General features: G+C 44.8%; 1 protein-coding gene across 1 annotated transcript in view; it reads right to left on the reverse strand.

The window, feature by feature from the left end:
- Window positions 1-19,895, reverse strand: part of OSBP2 (oxysterol binding protein 2) — a 391,235-nt gene that overhangs the window by 370,962 nt on the left and 378 nt on the right. The window lies entirely within an intron of this gene.

The following is a 19,895-nucleotide window of genomic DNA, read 5'->3' on the forward strand; positions in this document are numbered from 1 at the left end:
CCAGTTCCTGTAAATTGCATGTCTTGCATGAACTGCACATTTGAGATCTCCCCAGAGTGGCTCAATGATATTGAGGTCGGGTGACTGAGATGGCCACTCCAGAACCTTCACTTTATTCTGCTGTAGCCAATACAGGTCGACTTGGCCTTATGTTTTGGATCATTGTCATGTTGGAATGTCCAAGTACATCCCATGCACTGCTTCCTGGCTGATGAATGCAAACGTTCCTCCAGTATTATTTTTTTTTTTAACATACTGCATTCATCTTGCCATCAATTTTGACCAAATTTTCTGTGCTTTTGTAGCCCACACACCCCCAAACCATCAGCGATCCACCTCAGTGTTTCACAGTAGGAATGGTGTACCTTTCATCATAGGCCTTGTTGACTCCTCTCCAAATTTAATATTTATGGTTGTGGCCAAAAAGCTCAAATTTGGTCTTATCACTCTAAATGACTTTGTGCCAGAAGGTTTAAGGGTTGTCTTTGTTCTTTTTGGCATATTGTAAGTGGGATACTTTGTGGCATTTGTGTAGTAATGGCTTTCTTCTGGTGACTCGACCATGCAGCCCACCTTTATTCAAGTGCATCCTTATTGTGCATCTTTTAACAGCCACACCACGTGTTTTCAGAGAGTCCTGTATTTCACATGAAGTTATTTGTGGGTTTTTCTTTGCATCCCGAACAATTTTCCTGGTAGTTGTGGCTGAAATTTCAGTTTGTCTACCTGACCGTGATTTGGTTTCAACAGAACACCTCATTTTCCACTTCTTGATTAGAGTTTGAACACGGATTATCATACTCAATTCCATGGATATCTTTTTATATCCCTTTCCTGTTTTATACAGTTCAACTACCTTTCCCGCAGATTCTTTGACAATTCTTTTGCTTTCTCCATGACAGACACATACATACATACATATACATATATATACATACATATATATATATATATATATATATATATATATATATATATATATATATATATATATATATCACATACACACATAGCACACACTAACTACAAGCAAACAGTTCACAGGTGAGGATGGTTACCTTTAATAGCCATTCAAACCCCTTTGTGTCAACTTGTGTGCATGTTATCAGGCAGGCCAAAATCACCAGGGTATGTAAACTTTTGATCAGGGTCATTTGGGTAGTGCTCCAAAGACGCCTCAGAAAGCCAACCCGCACCTGTGCAGAAGACTTGATGGAAAAGGGCAGGAAAATGCCCAGGACGCGCACAGTAAGTGACATCAACCTGATGGAAAAAGGCGGGAAAATGCCCAGGACCTCAAACTTCCCTGTATAAGCCCAGCCACTGCCAAATTGATGAATTATCTTCAGTCCCCCCTTGTTCCTGTGCTAGTGTGTGATCTGTCTGAACTACTCTTGATTGCGGCTTGCCTTTGAGCTTGGATTTGTACCTTAACCATTCTACATCTTTGCCCCTTTTGTACTCAGCTGCCAGATTGGAACCGACCTCGCCTTGGATCTCGACCATTCTTCTTCTGATTAACCCTTTTATGCCTCGTTGCCCAACTGGACTTGACCTCGGCTCGGATCCCGGACCAAGGCTTGCATGGTGCTTTGCACCCTTGGCACCCCTGCCACTTGGTGTCCCCACCAAGTCTCTGTCTCCATCTCCAGAGGCTTTAAGGACTCGAGGTGCAAGGGAGGCCTCCCCACTACTTCAGTCTCACATCAAGTACGTGGCCCTCGTGACAAAATTGTTGTCCAACTTTCCGCCAATGGCAGGCTATTAAATTTTCGGCGGACAATGGTCTGTTGTCAGATTTTCCTATCGTCTGTATACAAGCCCGTCACACAAAAGTTGAAAGTACAAACACGCATGCTCAGAATCAATGCTCAAACAAGACAATAGCAGAAGGTGCCCAAAGGGTTTCGCTCAGGAGCTGAAATTCCTTGTAGTACGTCACTACATGTTTGTTGGCCGACAATTGTGTACCGTTTCTATGCAAGACAAGTTCCTTGGACAAGCCAGTCGGACAAAAGTCTGATGCTCTGTCTGCCGAAAATCCAATTGTGTGTATGAGGCTTTAGGCCCCATACACACTATTAGATTTTTGTAAAATATATATATATATATATATATATATATATATATATATATATATATATATATATATATATATATATATATATATATATATATAAATAATATTTTCATTCATGCTTTTTTTTCCGGTTAGAGCCCTTTCACACTGGGGCGGTTTGCAGGCGTTATTGCGTTAAAAATAACACCTGCAAACCGACCCAAAACAGCCTCTGCTGTTTGTTCAGTGTGAAAGCCTGAGGGCTTTCACACTGAAGCGGTGCGCTGGCAGGAGAAGAAAAACTCCTGCAAGCCGCATCTTTGGAGCGGTGTATTCACCGCTCCTGCCCATTGAAATCAATGGGAAAGCGCTGCTATACCGCGCTATAGAAGCGGTTTTAACCCTCTTTCGGCCGCCAGCGGGGGTTAAAACCGCACCGCTAGCGGCCGAATACCGCCACAAAAACGACGGTAAAACAGTGCTAAAAATAGCGCTGTTTTACCACCGACGCCCTCACCGCCCCAGTGTGAAAGGGGCCTATCTCTACGTTATATAGAACAAACACAGAAAAACCAGAAGACAAGACAAATGGGGGTTATTTACTAAAGGAAAATCCACTTTGCACTGCAAGTGCACTGAGAGTGCACTTGGAAGTAAAGTTGCTGTAGATCCGAGGGGGACATGGAAGGAAAATAAAAAAAAAAAAAAAAAAAAAAGTTAGGTACCTGGTAACTCTTTTTCTAAGAAGTCTTCCAGGGCAGCATCTGAGAGATAGGCTCCTCCTCCCTGAAACAGGAAACACATTAGTCTACCATTATAAATTTCACAGTCTTACCTGCGTGACTCAGTTGTATTAAAGCACCGAAGGAAATCTCAGTAGATCTTAAAAGCTCCCCCCTTGTACCTGGTATTTGTCTTTTCAAGGGTGGGAACTAGTGCTGCCCTGGAAGACTTAGAAAAAGAGTTACCAGTTACCTAACTCTATTTTCTCGAATCGTCTTCCAGGGCAGCATCTGAGAGGATATATCAAGCAATACTTACTAGGGTGGGGATGGAGACTGGAGCGCCTTGCGACCAAGTGCCTGATCTTGGTCAGACAGCTGGTCTATGCGGTAGTGCCTTGCAAAGGCACTGAAGCTCGACCATGTCGCTGCCCTGCAGATCTGCTCTGGAGTTGCCCCTGCTTCCTCTGCGACCGAGGTATCACAGGCTCTGGTTGTGTGTGCTCTGATCCCGCTTGGCGGAGTGAGGTTTTGTGCTTCATAGGTCATCTGTATGGCCATTCTTATCCATCTGCTGATGGTATTCTTGGAAGCCTGTTTCCCTTTGTTGACTCCTGCATAAAGGACAAAAAGAGAGGTCGTTCTTCGCCAATCCTTCGTTCTTTCGAAGTATGTTTTCCACGTCGAGTTTGTTGTAAGTGTCTTTTTCCACTATCCATAGTTTTTGGAAGCAAAGATGTTTTGGGTTCTATGGAATGTTGAGGGGACCTTGGATAAGAAGGCCGGGTCTGGAGAGAGAATTATTTTGTCTAAATGTATTAGGCAGTATGGTTCCATTATAGACAGTGCTTGGATTTCGCTCACTCTTCTGGCTGATACTAGGGCCACAAGAAGTAGTCTTTAAGGTGAGGTTTTTGTCTGAGCTATCTTCCATTGGTTCAAATGGAGGGTAAAGAAATCCTTTGAGTACTGTGAGCATGTCCCAAGTTGGAGTTCTATTCATTTTGGCTGGTCTAGCTCTTTTGGGTGACATCAGGAATCGCTTTTTCAGCGGGTCCTCTGCTAGTCTTGTGTCCATGAACGAGGAGAGTGCTGCAACATGTACCTTCAGCGTACTTGGGGATATATTTTTGTCTGCTCCATCTTGTAGAAAATCCAGGATTGTTGGGATTATTCCTCTTTTGGAATACGGTTTGTTTCTGTTCCAGGAGACAAACTTTTTCCTCACTTTCTCGTAGATCGCCCTAGTTACGGGCTTCCTGCTGTTTAGGATGGTATTGATCCCATTGTCTGACAATCCTTTGTTCTGAAGTCTCACCCCTTCAGTACCCAGGCCGAAAGCTTCAGGATTCTGTGGTTCGGGTGGTTGACTGGGCCCTGTGATAGGAGATCTGGCCGGTCCGTCAGTGTCAGCTGAGGCTGGATGCTGAGGTTTTTCAAGTGGCTGAACCATGCCCTTTGTGGCCAGTGCGGTGCTATTAGTATCACCATTGCTCTCTCTGCCTTTATTTTTTGAATCACCCTTGGTATTGTGGCGGTTGGAGGGAATGCATAGCATAGTTGCCATCCCCAGCTCTGGTTGAAGGAGTCTACTCCGCTGTTGCCATCTGTGGGGTCCAGAGAGAAAAATGTTGGTGATTTTGCATTCGCTTTGGAGGCGAATAGATCTACCTCGGGTACTCCCCACTTTTGAGTGATTTGTGCGAAGGTCGCTTGGTTCAGAGACCACTCCTTCTGTTTTGTGGTCTTCAGGCTCAGGAAGTTTGCCAGCGCATTGTCTGTTCCTTTCAGATAGATACCGGATATTGACTTTGTTTGATTCTGCCCATAGTAGGATTTTCTCCGTCAGCTTCATCAAGCTACGGGACTTTGTCCCACCTTGCCTGTTTAGGTATACCACAGTCGTGATGTTGTCTGATTGTAACTTTACATTTCTCCCCTGTATTGCTGGTTTGAATGCTTTTAATGCTTCCCCCACAGCTTTTAGCTCTCTCATGCTTGAGGAGGCTTGGGACCATTTGGAGGTCCCTGTGAGAAGAGGCCCTCCAAGTGTGCCCCCCAGCTTAGGACGTTGACATCGGTGGTGATCCCGATTGGCTCGGATTGGGCCCATTTGCATCCTTCGATGTATCGAAGTAGATTGAGCCACCATTGTAGTGTTAGTTTGACTGTGGTTGGAACAGGAATGGACCTGTCTAGGGATGAGTGGCTGCCATCCCACTGGGACAGAATGTAGTTCTGTAGAGATCTCGTGTGAATCTGTGCCCAGGTGATGGCTGGAATAGAAGACATCATCAGTCCTAGTACAGCCATACCTTGTCTGATTGTTATGGCGTTGGTCCTTATTAGGAAGGTTACTGCCTGTGTGATTTTTTCGTTCTTTTCTTCCATTAGGAAGGTTTTCGTTAGTCTGGAGTCCAGTATATAGCCCAAATATACCACTCATTGGCTTGGGGTCATCTGTGAGACTTTTCTGCATTTATTATCCATCCCCGGTTTTGCAGATAGGACATACTTGTGCACAGGTTGTTCTCTAGGGCCTCTGCTGAGTCCGCAAAGAACAGTAAATATGGTATTATGCCAATACCTTGTTGTCTTAGACCTTTTAATGCTTCTGCCATTATCTTTGAGAAGATTTTTGGTGTAGAGGAGATGCCGAAAAGGAGAGCTGTGTATTGTGGGTGCAGCGTAATTGCTGGCCCTTGTACTGCGAACCTCAGGAATTTTTGATGACCCTCCTTTATGGGGACATGTAGGTAGGCATCCTGTAGGTCTATTGTCGCCATAAATGTCTCCCGTGGAAGGATGTTCCCTAGGTGTGTCACTCTCCAGAAGTTCTTGAAGCTGGGTTAGCCAGGTTGATAAAGTCTGGGCTGTGCAGGTGGAAGCTATTGCTGGATTTCCATGGGGTCGTTTAAGGTACCCGCGTCGTCAAAGGCCAAGTCAGATTTATTTGTGACTTTTGCCAGAGAAGCATCCACTTTGGGGCATTTAGCCCAGGTTTTGGTGTCTGTCTCTGCAAACGGGTCTGCGTTTGACTATGGCTGGCATGAAGAGTTTTTTCTCTGGGTCTTTTTTTTTTTAAAGATATCTTTAAGAGTTTGGTGTACAGGGAATGTTCTAGGCTTCCTGGGTTGCAGCTCTTTATACATCTTGTCATGTATTGTGAAAAGGATAAAGGAAGCTGCGCTAATAAATGGAAAGTCCATACAATTGCTTGTGGATAAATCAGTGGACAGTTCATTCTAATGAATCAAACACCAGGGTGAACCAAATCAAATCAAACGTGCTGCCACCTTAAGAAAAACCTGCTTACCAGCTGGCAAGCAAAGTCGGGCAGATGGCTTATACCCAGCCAGGGCCTTTGCTTGTACAGAAGATCAGCTGATGGGCTAAATGCTGGATGGTTAATGGATGCTCAGAACCCTCCTGACATCGTACGACCTTGGTCAGAGCCCCGGGACCACCCGATCTCCCCAAACACCGCACCGGCAATAATCACGAGAGTGAGTTCTGCGGATTTATGTTCTTTAACACCTAGCCTTCTAAAAGCATAGCGGACACGCTATTCGTATCCTCTGATAGAAATAAAGTTGCCCTCTGAAACCGCATCTTCCTCGTCGGAGTCTGAGCAAAGTTCATTCTCCGATTCGGATTCATCCGAATCCTCTTCTTGTTCTGTCCGTTACCTGTTACCTGAAGGAACGCATATCCGGTGGTAGACGGGGTATTGGTCTGACTGACGCTTGATGGCGCTTCTAACTTTTTTTAATAGCTGAGCGTAGAGGCACCATAGTGCTCTGTATTTCTTTCTTGAAAGAGCTGAGCAGATCTTTCAGATACCCTTGCGATTCTTTGGCCACCATTTTGTCTATACATTTTTGATATAGGGTTTTTTTCCCCATTCTGGGGAAAACCGGTGGCTGCACGAAGCACATGTTTTGTTGCTTTCCACTTCCCTTTCCTCAGGTGTCTTCACCTGAAATCAAGCACAAAAAAGGTCCCCGTGAGGTAGGCGGGTAAAGGCTGCCTGTAAGTAGGCAGTTTTACAGTAAGGTTAAGACAGAGGTGACTCTGGAGTATACTGGCTTACCTTGGAGCTGTCCTGGCTTGCAGGATCTGCAGGGCAGGGTGGAGAAGCATCAGACATGGTCAGCCACCAGGATCCTCTGCTTAGAGCTTTTTAACTGCTTCCTGCTTAAGCTCCGGCCCCGCCCCCAGCTGACCCCGTGCAGGTTGGTGGATATACCTGCATATGCCGCTGCAATTGGTATCCTCCCTTTTGGGTCCAATAGGGAGGGGGACTCTGCTGCAGTATGCATTTATATTGATATATTTGCTATTGTTAAAAATCTTTTTTTTTTTTTTTAAATTCCCGCCCCCGGAAGTGATGTAACCGTAGCCCATTCTGAGTCCCTGGAAGCAGGCTCCAGGAAAACGGCCGTTAACCCGGACGTGTCTCCGGTGCCATCTTGGTACACCCCACCGGGCCTCCATGAGGAGAGGCTCGTTCTGCGGTGTGTACAGGACGCCAATTGCGGCGAAAACACCGGCGATCAAGCGGGTGCGGACATCACGGGGGTAGGAGAGGAACAAAAAATAAGCCGTGAGGCACCTACCCATCCGGCGCGGCAGTAATCAGGGGGTGAGGCATCCATGCACCCACACCGCTGTACGCTTTTCATGTCTGGGAGTATGTTTCCAGAATTTGCACATGGAGTTCCCTGGTGAAAAACTGCGGCAGTTCCCTTGAGCAGCGACATGGGGGAAATGTCAGCGCATTATTGCAGCTTGGGGGGATGATTGCAGACCCCTCTGTAGGGGTGAAATCTCAGGCAGAGCAATACTGCTCAAATATGTTGCCCCTGCTCGCCCTCCCAAGGCCAGCAGGACTGGATGGGATGCTGGCAGGGAGTCTCCTGCAACTAGCACAGAGACTGAAGTAAAATAACAAACGTTTCTTTTGCAGCTCCTGTGGGTCCGGAGGAAACACAAACAACTGAGGCACGCAGGTAAGACTGTGAAATTTATAATGGTGGACTAATGTGTTTCCTGTTTCAGGGAGGAGGAGCCCATCTCTCAGATGCTGCCCTGGAAGACGATTCGAGAAAAAACAGCATTTTAGCTTGCACATGACTGGATGATAAAATCAGCAGAGCTTCCACTCATTTCAGATCTACCCCTCAGATTTAGAGTGACTGCAGTGCAAAGTGGATTTGCCTTTCGTAAATAACCCCCAATGTGTTTTTTTTTTTATTTCCATAAACTCAATGTTTTTAATATGAATTTGTATATATATGCACAATGGTACTTGGTTTTTCAGCTTTTTATGTGTGTATTTATTCATTATTTCTTTTTTTTTATCCATTTATTCATTTGTTCCAAATTTAGTATGAACATTTACATATTATGCTTGTTCATCGTGCATTTTTGTGTTGCACAATACATCAGGCATGTCTATCGACCTTTTACATTTTATATATATATATATATATTCCATCTTCCAACAGCTATGACTAAGCACCCCATAGTGGTGTGAAACATATCAGCTTTTCATTGATCCTGTGCCTCTGATGTCTTTGTACCAGAAGAATTTTTAAACCGTCTCCAATAAAAGGTGTTAACAGAGTGCGGCCGTCCAGCCTTTTCTTCGATTCATTCCTACATGCAGAGCCAGCACCTGTTTCCATCAGCAGGTGGGATGCATTGTGACATGTCTGCCTAGAGCTGTGTTCTTTGGTTTTATGTACACTACAAACTGTATGATTGAATCGGTTCTGATATCGCTGTTTTACTAACCTGACAGCTTATTATTCTAAATAGGAAACCTTCATTTTGTTTGCAAAATTTAAAGATTCTAACTACCAGCAAGAATAAGTCCTTACATTTAAAGCGCACCTGTCATTTCAGATCCATCATGGCAGCGCCTGTTAGAGGGCATCCACTCACCTGCTGCCGCCACGTCCCTCGCCTTGTTGTGTCCCTGCCGCATCACCAGCCATTCCATTAAAGTGAATGGGACTTTCGGTGAGTCAACAGCGTGTCAGAGGAGGAGCCGCTGTGGGACAGAGATGACAGTTGCTCTTTAAAAATCATGATGGTTTAAATCAAGCCTTTTTACTAGTGATTTAAATCGACTTGATTTAAATAAAATCCACCCTGGCCCTGACTGACCTATCCTGTGTCTTTATCCTATATAGCTACCTAGTGTAAATCTTCGCACACTCACGTCTTTCTCTTCCACCCTCCTACAGTTTTACCTGTGTGTGAGACATGTCAAATGCTACTCAACTGCCATGAAGGTAATACTCCTGGGGCTCATACACCTGATTGGGCCACCAGAGACATCATCTTAGCGACAAGCAGTCTGATTTGCAGCAGATTTGGCCATCTACAGTAATGGGCAAATACAACAGATGCAAACTACAGGTATCCTGTGGGCACAGTAGAAATGACTGTGTGAGAGCTGCGCTCACGCACAGATGTGGCTCTTGAATAAACATAGCCGTTATCCACGCTGGGTGACATCCCAGGGGATAAATAGACTGGAAAGTTGGTAGTGCACCATAACCACTCATTCTAATTGCAATATTCCAACTCTAAAGCAAATAATTGCTCCACAGCAACAGACATCTTTGAAGCACAGGCTCTGGATATTTATCTTGGCAGCGTTGTGTTTGACAACGTCTCGCTAAATACGCAGCTTAATCACTCAATGACTTATTTCAAAATCTGGCTATCACCATTTATGATTTTTGTACAAATTAAACTGCTGTGATAATTCACAAAGCCTGCTGAAAAAAGGACTAAAACGCACATTCAAGACTGTCAGATCTTGTAATTCTGATCGCATGAAAATTGTGTTACATAGCTATGGTAAAGGATGGAAGAAAAACGGGCAACAAAATTTGAACGTTCTTGTTCTGTGATGGGTGGTCATGGGTCAATAGTGACATCAAATGGTATAAAAAAAAAAAAAAAAAAAAGGGAGTATTAGACCCTTTGCACATGGGACCATGTAAATGTGGTGATGGCTCTGTGTGTAAGAGGCCTTTAAAAACTCTGCCACGCCATTGATCAGATGTCTACAATCACTGTTCCATAAGCCTGTACCACATCGGTTCCAAGATGTCAGCAGTCTGGCTGGTCTGCAGATGGACCTCTTTTATATCTGCGTACTGCATTACAAGGCACATTCTTATGAGGATTTCATCAGTTATGGGTGAAACTGGACCTCAGAGATGGTGTCTGTCACTAGGCAGGCAGATACTAAAATGGCCTTGTAGTTCCTGAGGAACGGGGTGCATCATTGAACCCATCGATCCACACTCCTGCCTCATGATTGACGAAAGCTGGTCTTGCAGCTTCCAGGATCACCCAGAAGAACAGAATAGCATTACTGCTCACAAAGCTGATGGTGGGTATAAACCCACTAGATATTGGTACTATGAAGTGAACAAACCCTGCCATGTCTGTCTTATGCAGTGATTTTATCCACAACCTACAGCAGCTGCCTGTGCTCTGTCTATGGGAAAGTTGCTTTATCGCTAATAGCCAACGTTCCTCTGACAAAAAAGGAGAAAAAATTGGTACTAAGTATTACTTGAGTTAAAACAAGAATTAAATATAGGTACTGTATAGTTAGCCTTCAGTTTGCCTTCTCCAATAACAATTACATGTATAGACCGACAGTTTACATAATATATACATTTTTTTTTTATTACATATATGTTTGTTCTTTGCACATTCTAATTAGTATAAATAAAGATTTAAAGTAAAAATAAATAAATAAAATAAAAAACGAAGAAGAAGGAGAAACATTAACCAGTGCCAGGTGTTTAATGATGTAGTGTAGACAAATACATCCGTAACTAGACCCTTGCTGCCATGATTGCACTGTGCACAGCTAACAGTGGTACCACGTATAAATTGTTCATCAAGAGAAAGCCAGCAAAAAAAAAAAAAAATTAAAAACAAATTAAAAAAAAACAAAACAAAAAACCACAAACACTTGGGCCCCTTTCACACGATCGGACCGTTCAGGTCCACCTGTCAGTTTTGACGGCGGACCTGAACGGGCGCTCCATGTTAGCCTATGGAGCGTCGGATGTCAGCGGAGACATGCCCGCTGACATCCGACCCCGTCCGATCCGCTAAAAGCAGATGGATGGCCCTACATCCAGATCCGTCGCTGGTGGATCGGATCAGGTGAGATCTGACGAAAATGGACATGCCGTCCGTTTTCATCCGATCCCTCCATAGGCGGCAGCGGCGCCTGACAAGCCCCTCCCCGCTCAGTGAGCAGAGAGGGACCTGTCATCATCAACGGACTGATCTCCCGCTGAGCCGGCGGACTGAGGCGGGCTCCGTGGAAACGGAGTCCGCCTCGTGTGAAAGGGGCCTTGGTCTTCATACAAAAAAAAAAAAAATACACCAACTTTTTAGGGTCCAGATGGACACTTTGATTACTCTTCCCTATGCTATCCAAAAAACAAAAAAAATCATGGTAGGTACAGTATGACGTCACCATATTTACTAAAAAACTAAAAACCTGTCACAAATGTGAACAATTCAGGCCACATATGGAAAAAATACACATAAGATGATGTTACTTTTATTGACAAGTATACGTCAAAATGATGAATAGATCCAGAGTTAGACAGATGAAGATATTAGTGAATTGCTTTTTTCTCTAAGAAACAAGCTTGACCTGCACAATAGAAGGGCCTCCAATTATAATAAAGGACCAAGAGGGAAAGAAGCATGGTCCGGGCCTTTAAGCTTCATTAACGTGTTACTAAACCCACAGTAAAATCAGTCTGTATATGCAGTAAAGCATGCTTGTTGTACTCACTGTGGAACCTAAGGGGTTAATCATTTGCATTGTGTATAAAGGCTGTTTGATCCTCTCTTCTCTGATCCTCCCCTTCTTTCACGGTCTCCAAAAAATAACCTGATACTTACAGATCCAGGCGATGGGCTGCACATGCTCAATTTGGTGTGTATCGCTAGAGTTTTTTTTTTTCCTTTCTTGGGAGGGTTCATGTGATCAGCACAGGGCCAATCAGCACTGTCCAGACATATCTAGACAGAGGTTCAGGGAGAATGGAAAAAACTCCTCCTACAAGCTTTACTAGGAACTGATAAAAGTCACAAGGCCACTTTCCATGTTCTGTGTACTGTGGGGGACCAGATATAATGAATGTAGGGTCCTGGGTGAAGTAACATTAACTAAAGAGATGAACTACAAAAAGAAGTCATCTAAAATGGTTATACTATAAACACAAATTTAAAGGGATTCTGTCATGAGAGAAACACTGTGGCTGTCATTCTGGGCCTTATGCAAATGCTAGTTACCTAGCTTTAAAGCTGACACACCAACCTTAAAATAGATGTATGGCCAAAGCTTTATTGGCCATACTTCTCTTGTAGGTCACAGAAGTGCTCTTACTTGTGCTCTTCTGTGACCCAGAACTAGCTGTATATAGCCCGCTGCCATCACAGAACCATATTGTTGGGATCCACCCAGTGCTCAGCTGAGAAGCTCCAGCCAGCTCCAGAGCTGACTGATAACTGAGGCTCCATTCACATCTTCGCATTCCGAATCACAGGCAGAATCACCGCTATTCTGCCCATGATTCGCAATAGCAGTAAATCGTGGGACGCCCATGCATTGCCTGTCAATTTCAATAGCACCCCAAACGCGGCGCAATTTTCCCACGATACGTCAGGCGACAATCGCTGTAAAAATCACACGAATGCACATTCTGGCACCCATTTACATCATGAATGTTCTAGGTCAGTGACTGAAAGCATTGAAACAAAACACAGCCAGGCAACTAACATTTAGGCTGCATTCACACCTGAGCATTTCAAAGTCATGTGTTTTGACCACGATTTTGTACAGATCACCAATGTAAACAGCAGAAAAACGCCTGTAATATGCCCTAAAGAAGCTCATGTTCTTTTCTGAGCTTAAGGTGTTTTTTCAGGCATTTTGCTTCAGGTGACAAAATGCTCAGATGTGAAAAGGTGCCATTGAAATAAATGGGATTTTGCTTGTTCTGCGTTTTTCAGAGTACCATTTTAAAACAGCACTCCGTTTGCATTTTGGGCACACGCACAAAACCTATGATCGTGATGTCATCAGACAGGGCAGATCACAGGCAAAATGCACAGAGCCCCTCAGAATGGCTTTATGCCTTATGATTGCTGTGATGGCCAATCACAGCAATCATATATGTACACATTGATCTGTTTACAACTGAGAGCCCTCCCCTTCTGATCACAATAGAGGAAGAATAAAGGCTAGGAAGCAGCAGACTCAAGATGGGTGGGGAGGGTTGTTTAATTTGTGCTTTTTTTTTTAGCCATTTTAAGCCCCCTCCACTCATCCAAGAGTGAGCAGTACATCTTATCTCCATTCTGTCTCTGACCTGCATGTTAAAGTACTTGTAATGCAATCTATGCATGAGGTAAAAAACCTTCAGTGTGCAGCTTCCCCTGAAGCCCCCCCAATACTTACCCAAGCCTGATCCAGTGATGTGCATGAGAGCAAAGCGCTGGTGGCGAACCCGAGAAGAGGGGCTGTTCTGTTCAAAACCATTGCACAGAGGAGGCAAGTATGAGGTGTTTATTTTTATTTATTTTTTTCAAATAAGAGAACCTTTATAACCGTTTTAAAAAGGGATACTAAAGTCTCGTTTTTTTTCTCTTTAAAACATGTCATGCTCACCTGCTCTGTGCAGTAGTTTTGTACAGAGCAGCCCAGATCCTCCTCTTCTCGGGTCCCTCTTCAGTACTCCAGGCCCCTCCCTTCTGTTGAGTGCCCCCACAGCAAGCAGCTCGCTATGGGGGCACCCGAGCCGAAGCATTCAGACACAGAGCCGCAGTTCGGCCACGCCTCCTCTCTCTCCTGATTGACTAACTGACTTTGATTGACAGCAGCGGGAGCCAATGGTGCTGCTGCTGTGTCTCAGCCAATCAGGAGGTAGAGTCCCCAACGGCCGAGGTACTTGTGTACATGGCTGGATAGAGATGGGGCTCAGGTAAGTATTAGGGGCCGCTACACACAGAAGACTTTTTATCTTAAAGCACAGAATTAATTAGGATAAAAAAAACCTGACTTTACAACCCCTTCTGCATATTTACCCCCTCATCTTCATCCATCTACTGTATGTGACCTGCCCATTAACCCCCTTCACCGATCCGTGTATGGCTTGTATAATAATTATATTCTGTATCTAGTACACCATTACCAAGCTCCGTATTTTAATCACTTCAATACCAGCAAGTTTCTTCATTGTCAAAAAACTGGCAAAAAGTGAGCAAGTCAAACTATTAAAGCACCGAAAACTAAAAAAAATGGTCTGGTAATGAATGGGTGGTACTAGCTGGCTGGTACTCAAGTGGTTAAAGGTGACAAATCGTCAGAATCCAGGATTGTCCCTAGAAATAGAGTTCCAGCCTACATTAAAAAATGTAGCCCTATTATGACAAATGAATGTAAAGCCATGGAGGCAAAAAACAGACAAGGTCAATTTAAATGCAATGCATGAGTTTTGGTAAAAACCCAATTGCTATTTTCTGTACTAAAGTGCTGTATAAACTGCTGGTGCTATATAAGTCCTGTATAATAATAATAATAATAAATTACAAGCAGATCCACAGTTTTAGCAGATCACAATTTATTTATTTTTTTGGATGTGTCATAAGGCAGCTCATGTGCTCAGGCAGAGAGAACTACCAAATATTACTGATTTGTTCTGGTCTTCTACTATTCAAATACAAAGGCTGCAATGAACCTACATGACAGATTAATGGTTTCGTTAACCTGGGTTTTCATGTCATTGAGTAAGCGGTCATGCGTTATCACTTGCATTGTGCTTTGATGAGCTATTGTGCTTCAGTTTTGTTCGTTTTATGTTCTCCCTTCTAATGACAATACTGTATTTTATCCAGGTTATTAATTATGAAGCAGGCACCAAACACTTTTATTGGTGACATAGGTAGTTACTGCACTTTTGCCTGAACTGTGCTGATGGATTTTTCTGAGATACTCCATGACCCAACAAGGTCCTAATGCCCCTTTCACATGGGCCGAGTCTGTTTGGATCAGCAGGGGATCCGTGATCAGATCTCCTGCCCAATTGGAGATGAATGGTAAGAATGTTCCCTTCAGTATTTTCTGCCTGGTCCTTCATGGACCCATGTTAGGTGTATGGGCAGCCAAATTTAAACCCCTTCCCGACCAGCCACTGCAGCAAGTTGGCTCCTCTGGGCGAAACGACATAGCAGTACATCGGTTCGTCTTTTGACCACTAGGGGGCACAGGCGCACCGCCAGAGGCACGCGCACGTGCCCATGGCGCTATGCGGGAGGCGATGCGCATGCCTGGCGGTCGCGATGACCGCCAGGCACCCGCGACTGTTCCACACAGAGACAGAACAGAGATCTGTCAATGTAAACAGACAGATCTCCGTGTTGTCAGGGGAGAGGATCGCTCTCCTCACCCAGGCAGTCCCATCCCCCCCCACAGTTAACCCCTTGATCGCCCCTAGTTTTAACCCCTTCCCTGCCAGTGACATTTAGACAGTAATCAGTGCATTTTTATAGCACTGTTCACTGTATAAATGCCAATGGTCCCAAAAATGTGTCAAAAGTGTCCGATCTGTCCGCCATAATGTCGTAGTCCCGATAAAAATCACTGATCACCACCATTACTAGTTAAAAAAAATATATATATATATTTATATTAATAAAAATGCCATAAATCTTTCCCCTATTTTGTAGATGCTATACCTTTTGCGTAAACCAATCAATATACACTTATTGTGATTTTTATTATCTAAAATATGAAGAGTACATATCGGCCTAAACTGACGAAAAAAAAATTAAAAATTGGGTATATTTATTATAGCAAAAAGTACAAAATATTGTGTTTTTTCAAAATTGTCGCTTTTTTTTGTTTATAGCGCAAAAAATAAAAACCGCAGAGATGATCAAATACCACCAAAAGAAATCTCTATTTGTGGGGGAAAAAAAAAAAAAGGATGCCGATTTTGTTTGGGTACAACGTCGCACGACCGCGCAATTGTCAGTTAAAGGGACGCAGTGCCATATCGCAAAAAATGGCCTGGTCATTGAGCAGCCAAAGTAGACTTTTCTTTTTTTTGGGGGGGGGGGGGGGGGGGGATTGTCAGGTAGATCTGAACAGAACAGCCATTTGAAAGGACCCAAAGACAGCTTACAGTTAATAAATGACAGTAACCAGAGCAATCCCAGAACTTCTGCTGTGTGTACCTGTTACAGATCACTCATTCACTGAAAGGACCTTAAAGCGGTATTAAACCCAGGACCCAAAATGTCATATTTCAATTTACCAATCATTAGATGTGGTGGCTGCATTAGTTCTTTTTTTAGGCTTTTCCACTTGCAATACACCTCCTGCATTAGAGTGCCTACAATCTGGATGGAGGAGCAACAGAGACACCTTTGGACAGCAGAGCTGTCAGTCTGGAGGGAGGGTATCATTAGATGGACTAGCAGATTTAGATACACTAACAAATTGATGCCAAACTCTAGCTAACACTTTAAAAGCAGTTGGAGCAATAGTTTTGTTCCTTTTGGGGTAAAGGTTTTACTTAAGTAAATAAACGATGACCATTGTAAGCCATGGGATTTGGAACTGTCAAATCGCATGACAAGTCGCACCGGTGTGAACCGGGGCTTAGTGACATTAAAACTCTTTTACCATTTAATTGACAAATAAGAATCTACCATTATAAACCAATGTCACCTCACTTATCACATCTGCCCACCACTCCCCTCAATGAAATGACCTACCCCTCTGTCACCACAACATACGCTGCCTGTCCAGCCATAGGGGTTGATTTACTAAAAAACTGAAAAGTGCAAAATCTGGTGCAGCTGTGCATAGTAGCCAATCAGCTTCTTCAATTAGGCACTGACAATAAAACCTGGCAACTGATTGGTTTCTATGCACAGCTGCACCAAATTTTGCACCCTCCAGTTTTAGTAAATCAACCCCATTGTGTCACCAGTCTGCTCCCTCTTCTATCACCTTGTCATCTGCCAACTTGCTAGTCATGAGGATGAATTTGCCCACCTACCTAATCACAGAGAACAGATGCCGCTTGTCCATCCAACACCACACTAAATGTGACCTACCTATATACCTGTCCACCATTCACCTAGCTATCCAATGTCCTCCTGTCATGTCACCACACATCATTTGCAGGATGGAATCTGCCCACCTACCTAAATCACAGTCAGATGTAACCTACCCACCTGGCTGTCCACCATTCACCCACCTATCGATATGCCATGTCAATCTACCTGCCTGTCCACCTGTCGTCCCCAGACTCAACATGTTCTCTGGTCACATGCTGCCTATACATCTGCTGGTCTAGAGGAAGAATTGTGCCCACCTACCTGATCCAAAAGCATGGGTGCTGCCTGCCCTTCCATAAGGTCTACCTACAGGCCTGTTGACCATTCACCTACCTATCCATATACCATTGCGTAAATATACTGCCTGCACAGCCATAGTGTCACCAGACTTCGTTTCCCTCTTATATCACCTTGTCATCTGCCTACCCGTTGGTCTACTCTAGAGCAATGTTTCTCAACTCCAGTCCTCAAGTATTCCCAACAGGTCATGTTTTCAGGCTTTCCATTATTTTGCACAGCCTTCACTGCCTTAGTAATTACCACAGCCGTTTCATCTGAGGGACATCCTGAAAACATGACCTGTTGGGGGTACTTGAAGAATGGAGTTGAGAAACATTGGTCTAGAGCAGTGGTTCTCACCCCTGTCCTCAGGTACCCCCAACAAGCCATTTTGGGAATTTCTCTTAGATTAAAAAGCTATCCAAAATACCAAGCCATTGACTGAGTTAAAGCACCTGTGCAAGATAAAAGGAAAACCTGCAAACATGGCCTGTTGGGGGTACTTAGGGACAGGGTTGAGAACCACTGGTCTAGAGCAGTGGTTCTCAACTCCTGTCCTCAGGACCCACTTACAGGCCAGGTTTGCAAGATAACTGAAATACATCACAGGTGATATAATTTGCTGCTCAGTCATTGCAGTATTCTAGTCTGCATCGCCCCAAGGTAATACTTAAAATCTGGCCTGTTAGCGGGTCCTGAGGACAGGAGTTGAGAACCACTTGTCTAGACTGTAGAAGAGGATGAATTCCGACCACTATCTATATGTCATGTCAATGTCCTCCTGTCATCTCACCACACATCATCTGCTCTGTTGGCAAATGCTGCCTGCCCAGCTGCTGGTCAAGAGGACAAAATCTGCCCACCTACCTAATCAGAGCCAGATGTGACCTTCCCACCTGGCTGTTCCAACATCACCTACCTATCAATATGCCATGCCAATGTACCCCATCTGTCCTCCTGTCATGTCACCACACATCATTTGCTCTCTGGTCACATGCTGCCTGTCCATCTGCTGATCCAGAGGATGAAATCTGCCCACCTACCTAATCACAGAGCCAGATATAACCTACCCATCTGGCTGTCCACTGTTCACCTACCTAACAATGCGCCATGTCAATGTAACCCAGCCTGTCCACCCGTCATGTCGGCCCACCTTCCTTGCTCTGGTCACAAGCTGCTTGTCAATCTGCTGGTCTAATAGATAAAATCTGCCCACCTAACTAATCACAGAGCCAGATGTGACCTACCCACCTGGCTATCCACTATTCACCTACTTATCAATATGCCATGTCCACCTGTCATGTCGGCAGACTTTCCTTGCTGCCTGTCCATCTGCTGGTCCAGAGGATGAAATCTGCCCTCCTACCTGATCGCAGAGCATGGGTGCTGCCTGCTCATCCATAAAGACTACCTATGGGCCTGTGAACCATTCACCTACCTATCTTTATAGTGTCTGCCCAGTCATAGTGTCAGTCTGCTCCCTCTCCTATCACCTTGTCATCTGCCTGCTTGTTGGTCCAGAGGATGAATTCTGCCCACCTACCTAATCACAGGGCGTCCAGAGGATGAATTCTTCCCACCTACCTAATCACAGGGCGTCCAGAGGATGAATTCTTCCCACCTACCTAATCACAGGGCGTCCAGAGGATGAATTCTGTCCACCTACCTAATCACAGGGCGTCCAGAGGATGAATTCTTCCCACCTACCTAATCACAGGGCGTCCAGAGGATGAATTCTGTCCACCTACCTAATCACAGGGCGTCCAGAGGATGAATTCTGCCCACATACCTGATCACGGGGCATCCAGAGGATGAATTCTGCCCACCTACCTAATCACAGGGCGTCCAGAGGATGAATTCTGCCCACCTACCTAATCACAGGGCGTCCAGAGGATGAATTCTGCCCACCTACCTAATCACAGGGCGTCCAGAGGATGAATTCTGCCCACCTACCTAATCACAGGGCGTCCAGAGGATGAATTCTGCCCACCTACCTAATCACAGGGCGTCCAGAGGATGAATTCTGCCCACCTACCTAATCACAGGGCGTCCAGAGGATGAATTCTGCCCACCTACCTAATCACAGGGCGTCCAGAGGATGAATTCTGCCCACCTACCTAATCACAGGGCGTCCAGAGGATGAATTCTGCCCACCTACCTAATCACAGGGCGTCCAGAGGATGAATTCTGCCCACCTACCTAATCACAGGGCGTCCAGAGGATGAATTCTGCCCACCTACCTAATCACAGGGCGTCCAGAGGATGAATTCTGCCCACCTACCTAATCACAGGGCGTCCAGAGGATGAATTCTGCCCACCTACCTAATCACGGGGCGTCCAGAGGATGAATTCTGCCCACCTACCTAATCACGGGGCGTCCAGAGGATGAATTCTGCCCACCTACCTAATCACGGGGCGTCCAGAGGATGAATTCTGCCCACATACCTAATCACGGGGCGTCCAGAGGATGAATTCTGCCCACATACCTGATCACGGGGCGTCCAGAGGATGAATTCTGCCCACCTACCTGATCACAGGGCATGGGTGCTCCCTGCCGACCTACCTCCACCATAGCAGACATGGTTGTCCTGTGTGATGATATAGTGAATGTCCCCTCTATGGGTACCACCCCATGCAGAGTG

This window comes from Aquarana catesbeiana, linkage group LG01 (genome assembly GCF_042186555.1).
Source record: "Aquarana catesbeiana isolate 2022-GZ linkage group LG01, ASM4218655v1, whole genome shotgun sequence".
Lineage (NCBI taxonomy): Eukaryota > Metazoa > Chordata > Amphibia > Anura > Ranidae > Aquarana > Aquarana catesbeiana.